Source organism: Castor canadensis, chromosome 14 (genome assembly GCF_047511655.1).
Source record: "Castor canadensis chromosome 14, mCasCan1.hap1v2, whole genome shotgun sequence".
Classification (NCBI taxonomy): Eukaryota; Metazoa; Chordata; class Mammalia; order Rodentia; family Castoridae; genus Castor; species Castor canadensis.
The window spans coordinates 79,901,471-79,909,740 of NC_133399.1; the positions used below are offsets into that span (position 1 = coordinate 79,901,471).

Below are 8,270 nucleotides of genomic sequence, written 5' to 3' on the forward strand. Positions count from 1 at the left end.
GGTTTTCTTTTCATAGAATCTTTGTCTGGCTTTAATATAGGAGTAATGTGAACTCCACAGAAGAAAATAGGAAGGGTAACTTTCTTTGCAATTTCTTGGGGAAAGTTTAAGAAGAATTAGTGTTAGTTCTTTTTTTTTTTTTCATTTTTCTTTTATTATTCATATGTGCATACAAGGCTTGGTTTATTTCTCCCCCCTGACCCCACCCCCTCCCTTACCACCCACTCCACCCCCTCCCGCTCCCCCCCTCAATACCCAGCAGAAACTATTTTGCCCTTATCTCTAATTTTGTTGTAGAGAGAGTATAAGCAATAATAGGAAGGGACAAGGGGTTTTGCTGGTTGAGATAAGGATAGCTATACAGGGCATTGACTCACATTGATTTCCTGTGCGTGGGTGTTACCTTCTAGGTTAATTCTTTTTAATCTAACCTTTTCTCTAGTTCCTGGTCTCCTTTTCCTATTGGCCTCAGTTGCTTTAAGGTATCTGCTTTAGTGTTAGTTCTTTTTTAAATATTTGGTAGAATTCACCTGTGAAGCCATCAGATCCAGGGCTTTTCTTTGTTGAAAGATTTTTGATTACTGGTTCAACTTCACTGTTTATGTCTATTCAGATTTTCTATTTCTTTGCGATTTAGTCTTGGTAGACTTTGTGTCTAAGAATTTGTTCATTTCACTCAGGCTATCCAATTTGTTGCTGTATAGTTGTTTATAGTACTCCCTTATAACCTTTTTTATTTGAGTAGAATCAGTAAAAATGTCCAGACTTTCATTTCTGATTTTAGTGATTTCCGTCTTCTTTTTTTCATAGTCTGTTCATTTAAAGTTTTGTCAATTTTCTTGAGCTTTTCAAAGAACCAACTTTTGTTTTCCTTGATGTATCCTTATTGTTTTTCTATTCTCTATTTCATTTACCTTTGCTCTAATCTCTGAATATTTCTTTCTTTCTGCTAACTTTGGGCATGGTTTGTTCTTATAGTTTTTTTTTAAGTTGTAAAGTTAGGTTGCTGACTTACGACTTGAACTTTTAAAAAGAATCTAAGCTATTATTTTTACTTAGCAAATAATAATTGAATGGATTTTTGTGGTACAATGTGATGTTTTGATATGCATATACATTATGGAATGAATATATCAAGCTAATTTAAAAAAATGGAATGCTTTATGAATTTTGGTGTCATTCTTGCAAAGGAGCCATGCTCATCTTCTTTGTATCATTTGTTTTAGGATATATGACACTGAAGTGAATGCTTTTTTATTATTTAATGTGAACATTTATGGCTATAAATTTCTCTTTTACCAATGTTTTTAAAGAGTACCTACATTTTGGTATGTTGTGTTTTTATTTCCATTTATTCTAAGTATTTTCTAATTTTACTTTAATTTCTTCTTTATTCATTGGTTATTTAATTTCTACAAATTAGTGGATCTTCCAGGTTTACTTCTGTTATTGATTTCTAACTCTGTCTTATTATACTTAGAGAAAATACATTTTATGATATCTATCCTTTTAAATAGAATGATACTAATTTGTGACCTAAAACATGACTTATTGTAGAAAATGTTCCACATGCATTTGAGAATATATATCTTGTTGTTGTTAGGCACAGTGTTCTGTATATGTGTTAGATCTAGTTGATTTATTGTGTAAAGTCCCTATTTCCTTACTTATCTTCTGTCTGGTTGTTCTACCTATTATGGAGAGCAGAGTATTGACATTTCCAACTATTATTTGTAGACCTATCTATTTTTCATTTAATGTTGTAAATTTTGCTTTTATATTTTTGTCTAAATTTTTATACATTTTTCTGGCATTGAAGCTTTTATTAATATATAGTGTTCTTCTTAGTGTTTAATAATCTTTTTTTTATTTAAAGTCTATTTTATCTGATGTTAGTGTAGTCACCCACTCTCTCTTTTGGTTACTATTTGGCTAATTCTTCTTTTCTTTTTTTTTTTTGGTAGTACTGGGGTTTGAATTCAGGACTTCACACTTGTTAGGCAGGCGCTCTACCACTTGAGCCACTCCACTAGCTTTTGGTTACTATTTGTATGGGATGTCTTTTTCCATCCTTTACTTTGTCAGTTTGTGTCTTTGGGCCTAATGTGAATCTCTTGTGCATAGGACATAGTTGGATCACATATTTTTATCCATTCTGTCCATTCCTGTCTTTTAACTCGAAAGCTTAATTCACTTACATTTCAAGTAATTATTAATAAGGAGAGACTTACTTCTGTTATTTTTCTATTTTTTTTGGTATGCCTTGTTTTTTTGTCCCTCATTTTCTGCATTACTATCCCCTTTTGTGCTTAGTTGATTTTTTGAAGTGAAGCATTTAACTCCACTCATTTCCTTTTAATTATATTCTATAGCTGTTTGCTTTGAAGTTATAGTGTGGATTACATCTTGCATCCTATAGTTATAATACTTTAATTTGAATTTGTACCAGATTAACTTCAGTAACATACAAAAACTCTGCTTTGTTTAACAGCTATCTCCTCCAGTTATGATGTCACAAAACTACATCTTTATATATTGTGTGACTGCCTAAACATAGACTAATAATTTAGTTAAATGCATCAGTCTTCTAAATTATGTAGAAAACAAAATGTAGAGTTAGACTTCACAGTTATAATAATACTTGGAATTATAATTGCCCATGTTTGTACCTTTTTGAGAACTTTATTTCTTTGTGTGGCTTCAAGTTACAGATGAGAAGTTTGCTGATGATATTATTGTTGATTCACTTCCTTCTCTCTCAATGTTTGCAGATTCTCTACCATCTTTGTCTTTCAAAATTTTGATTACGTCTTTGTGTGAGACTGTTTGACTTCATGTTACTTGGAGTTCATTGAATTTCTTCGATGTTTATAATTTATGTATTTCATCAACTTTAGTATTTTTCAGCCATTATTTCCTCAAATATTCTTTCTGCCATATTCTCCGGCTTTTCTCCTTTTGAGATTTCCACCATGCACATATATTTGTCCTCTATAATGTTATACAGGTCTCATAGACTCTGTTCACCTTTCTTTAATCCTTTTGCTTTCAACTACTCAGCCTCAATACTTTCCCATCATCAAATTCACTGATTTTTTTTCTTCTGCCTACTTTTCATTAAAATTATTATTATTTTGGTGGTACTAGGGTTTGAGTGAATGGCCTTGCACTTGCTAGGCAGGCACTCTGTCACCTGAGCTTCTCCACCATCTCTCTTCTTCCTGCTAGTGAATTTTTTAGGATTTTTTATTTTATTTTTCAGTTTCAGAATTTATTCTCTGTTTCTTCAAAGGTTTTGTACCTTTTCATTGATATTTTGATTTTCTTTTCACATCATTTTCTTGACTCTTCCGTCTCTTCCTTTAAGTCTTCTAGTGTCTTTAAGACAGTTGTGTTAAATCTTTGTGTAGTAGATCTGTTATCAAGTCTTTTTAAAGGACACCTTCTGGTTCTGTTTTGTTGTTTTTCTTTCTTTCCTCTGAATGGGTCATACTTTTCTGTTTCTTTGCCTTATGTTTTTTTTTTTTTTTTATCTAATTATGTTTTTTATTGAAAACTGGACAGCTGAATCTAGTAATGTAGTAATTCTGGAAATCAGATGCTCACTTTTATTTAGAATTTGAGTTGCTTTTGTGGTTATTGCTATGGTTTTTCTTTGTTTTTATTGTCTCTGTGCTGAAGATCAGCCCGAGTTGGACATATAAAGGCTTTTCAGAGCTTTTCTGAGACTGCCATTCCTTGGGCATATGTGGTCTCTTTATAAATCTTCCCACATATGAAATTGCTTTTGAATACACCTCCAAAAGAGGAAAAAGAAAACAATGAAGGGAAGAACAAACTGAATCCCCTGAAGTGACTTCAGTGAGAGGAGGGTTTTGCAGCAATGGTGGAGAGGAAAAGAACAATGACTGCTATGTTTTCAATTTGCACTTCTGTGATCAGAAATAGCAATCAGTGGTCAATGCACAGACCCCTAATATTTAGGGAACAGGGTTCTTTTGGTTTACCTTGGCTCTCACAAGCTGTGAGCACCTTGCTCTAGGAACATGTGCACAGCTTTCTGCCTTAGGGTTGGGGATGAGAGATGGGTAGTAGCTGCTACCAAGCTAAGCACTAAGAGAAACTGACCAAAATTAACCACCACAATTTGCTACCATACAAGCCTTCCCCTGGAAGTTGTAAGCCTTTGATTGTCACCAGAATTCCAACATAGTTACTTAGTAACTATTGTGTAGGTGGGGAGACAGATTCCTGGTGCATCCTGCTCAGTCATCTTCCTTTTCATTTCCTTTAAAAAGTGAGTAACATTCTGCTATGTGTGTGTGTTATGTTTCGTTTATCCATTCATTTTGTTTGTTTGTTTTTGGCAGTGGTGGGGTTAAACTCAGTCTCTTTCACCTGTTAGGCAAGCACTCTACTGCTTGAGTCACTTACCAGCCCTTTTTTGTGATGAATATTTTCAAGATAGGGTCTCCCCAACTATTTTCCTGGGGCTGGTTTGAAGCCATGATCTTCCTGATCTCTGCCTTCTGAGTAACTAGGATTACAGGAGTGAGCCATTGGCTCCCAGCCATCTTCCACTTTTTTTTTTTTTTGCACCTTATACCTATGTTGCTTTTTTATTTAGAATTATATGAAAATATTTTCTCAAGGTAAATTATTCTATAGACAAATATGTAATTTATTTTACTTCCCACAGCAGCACTGATTGCCAGTTACTGTCTCCAAACAGCTGGTATCTGCATAGCCAGTCCGCAGGCAAGACATAACAGAGTGAGCAATATTTTCTGTTCCTATTTCATTAAGATAGTGTGTATAGTTTTCAATGCTAAACCAAAGACAACAAGAGAGTAGATATCACTGACTTGAAGTGGCCATACTCCACTTAAGAATTGGGATTTGCAGCCAGAGAAGAAACTCTATGAGTTTTGATTTAGTTCATCAATACCAAATGCCCTGAGTCTTTGGAGTAGTGGTAGTTGATGAAGACTTAAGAAACCTGGGTTCTAATCCTGGTCTTATTGCAGATGTATTGAATGCTTTCAGGATAATTCTTTAGCCTCTAAAAGCCAGAGCTTCCTTAAGGATATATTAATACCGTCAAGCATTTTAATTATGTGATTTAGCCATTTCTTTAATCTATGCATTGTCAAACATTGATGACTCCTAATTGTGGCTTCTTAAAGACACCAATAATTTTCAAGGAACCTGTAATAATTCCTCACTTTTACTCCTGGTTACTGAAACTTTCCCACTTAATTGTGGAGAATTTCTAGTTGCAGAAACATTTGAGTAGCTCAACATTTATGCAGCTTTGCCCCTTTGCCCTGGAGTTGTGGATTTTCCTCCTGGTGTCACCTGTCTCACTGTTATGAGGGCTAAAAGCATCCTTAGAAAGAAGAAGACACTGGAGACCTGCCAAGGTGGGCAGATCCTGTGTGTGTTTATAATAGATTGTATGCAGATACCAATCTCCCTGCCATTAAAATGAAATTAAGGACAGAAAGTAAGATTTCTCTGAATATCTATGTCATTTGCATAGTCATGGGTTTCTTTCCCCTCAAAAGCTTCTGTGACATAAATATGATTTCCCAGGTTGTTGTGAAAGTAATTTGAATATTGGACCTGGAGTTCCAAGTTCAAACTAGTTGTTTATTATAATTCTTGTAATAACAATGCTTGAAGGCTGGTCAAAGTTTTTAAGGACTACTGGGAAAACCTGCTGATGAGAGTTTTTGATTTGCAAGAAAGAAAAACAGCACTAGGATTAAAGTGCATTTTTAATTAGTTAAAATCTTGGCCAGGTTTGTAGTGGAAAAGGTTGAGCCTGTGAAATCTTGAATGTGCCATTTCAGTCCTCTGATTCTGTGATGGGTTCCTTTGTTCAAATGGTAGATACATATTTGTGTTGGTTTTGATTTATTTAATTTTATATGATAAGTAGTATGACTTCCAGTAATCTCAAATTTCTGCAGTGATTAAGAAAACCAGCATTAGGGAGGAAATGATTTGACTAAATAATAAACTGTACTCACCCTGTTAAGGGGACATTTAATTCTGTTACACCAAAATTTAAAATGTGACACAGTATATAAAATATGTATGTATTATTTAAAGGCTAATGTGCCAATGTGCCTATTACCCAAATGGAAAAATAGAACATGACTAGGTCCTTCAATGCCCTGTGTGTTCTTTACCAACCACATCCTACCTCTTTCTCTTTGACTAGTGTTTTGTATCACTATAGCTTAAGGGGTAAAGTCAATCGTTTCAGAGAGATCAATGACAGGATGAAAGATCTGGGAGAGGAGGAGTGAAGATATATATATATATATATATATATATATATATATTTAACAAAAACCCACTCCAAGATTTTTGGTGTGGAGGAACTAGAAGTTGATAGCACAGCTTTGGTGAAACTTCTCTATTGATGCTCAAGTTAATAGTAAGTGTAAAAAGTTCTCACTTCAGAGTAAGGGTATGTCATTCATATCAAATCTTTGAGTAAGCCTCATTACATCTCAAGTGAAAGAACCACTCTAGTATGTTGTTATATCAAGGCCTGGGCTGAGAGGATTCTGAATGAACATCTGATATTTAGGGTCAAAAAACTAGAGAGCAACGTCAGTTATAAGATTATTCAGCCTCTGCTTGCCACATATGGTTTGTGAGTGCTATCTACGTTCTTCATTTAGCATTAGTTTTCTCTTTTCAGGGTTAATTGTTCATTTAATAATGGATTTCTGATATAATTAACCACTAGCAGAGAAAAAAAAAAAACCATCGCAGTTCATGTACTTTCATGGGTTTACTTTCCCGTAGTACGGCTCAGACGAGGTCCAAGTTTTCAAAGGAAGATTTCAGTGTTGATAGACCTTATAAAATTGTCTCTGGCTGGGTACAGTGATACACACCTGTAATTCCAGCACTTGCAAGGCTGAGGAAGAAGCATGTGTTTAAGGCCAGCCTGGGCTACATAGTGATACCCCGTTTCCAAAAAGAATTGTCTCATACAAATCTTGTATTAGTCCTTAAAATAAAAACCAATACAACTTTAAGATACAAGACTTTGCCAATTATTCTTCTGTTATTGTGGAAATTAGTTTATAGTTGGTCTTTATCCAGAATATACTTAAAACATGTCCAGTGGATGCAATATCATTTACCTTTATTGTACTTATAGATCTTGGTTAGAGCAAAAAAGTGAATTTATTGAGTGGTTGCACGGAAGAGAGTATTATTAAATTATTGCTTGCCAAGGTTTTTCTTTCATCCTTTGCTGGAGGAAAATTGTCAATTCAGAATCTCTCTTACAGGTCTCAGAGGTGAATAACTTATTGAGTACAGAAAATGTCTTGTTTTAAACTTATATGCATGTGAAAAATCACCTCTTAAAAAGCCTCGAGTGTGATATAATGTGCAGCTAACATAGTACTTCTAGGTGGATAACACTGTATTTATAGAGATACACAGATATATTTCTTGGGCTTCTCCACACATCTTCAAGAACTTTTCTTCTGAGGCCCATTCTCAAGGCTTTCTGTTTAGACTAAAGGAAAGATGGCTATTTGGCCTTCACTGACATGCCTCATTGTTTATATATTTTAGTCTAAAATTTAGACTGAAAAGCAAGATGTGCTCTCTTCTCACCTGAGCAGTAGGCAGGACTCTAAGGCACTGAATAATTATGTTTTTAGAGATCAAGATACTGTATTTGTAGATTATTGCCTGAAGAGGGTAAACTGAGAATTTGGTTTTAGGTTTTCCTTCATAACTTTGACATAGCTGGCGATACAGACACTTGTTGGAATTCTACAGTCTGTGATAATGAAATCATGATTCAAAGTCACTGCTTGTTGAGGGCTCACAGGTAGAGGAGGCAAAGTGAATGCATGCTGTGTTTTTGATTTGCAACCACAGGGCTGTAGTGTGGAAACAGGATCAGGTATTCGTTTACGTAAAAACGTGCGTCTAGCAGGAAATAGTCCTTCTCTAATGTCACCTTACTTCACAGAACATTGATATTAGGAAGTATAGTTACATATGGCTTTATGCTGAATTCTGACTACATGGGACTTTTGACCATAAACAAATAAAAAGGATTATGTAATTTCAGCAATTGTAGAAACTTTCTAGATATAAGAATACATATTCAAAACCACCCACTCTTCTTGTCTACGCTCAGGTATTTAAAAAATAGTCCTCCATGAGATTTCCAGTGCATTTCAAAAATGCTTCTGGGCATATGCTAGAGGGACACTGGATTT

The 8,270-nt window shown here is 34.7% G+C and overlaps 1 non-coding gene across 1 annotated transcript; it reads right to left on the bottom strand.

Annotated features, from left to right (window-relative positions):
- Positions 1–1,145: 1,145 nt before the first annotated feature.
- On the bottom strand, positions 1,146–1,247 carry LOC141417042 (U6 spliceosomal RNA). The gene has a single exon (XR_012441673.1). It is a non-coding gene; the product is annotated as a U6 spliceosomal RNA (small nuclear RNA).
- Between the last annotated feature and the right edge of the window lie 7,023 nt (positions 1,248–8,270).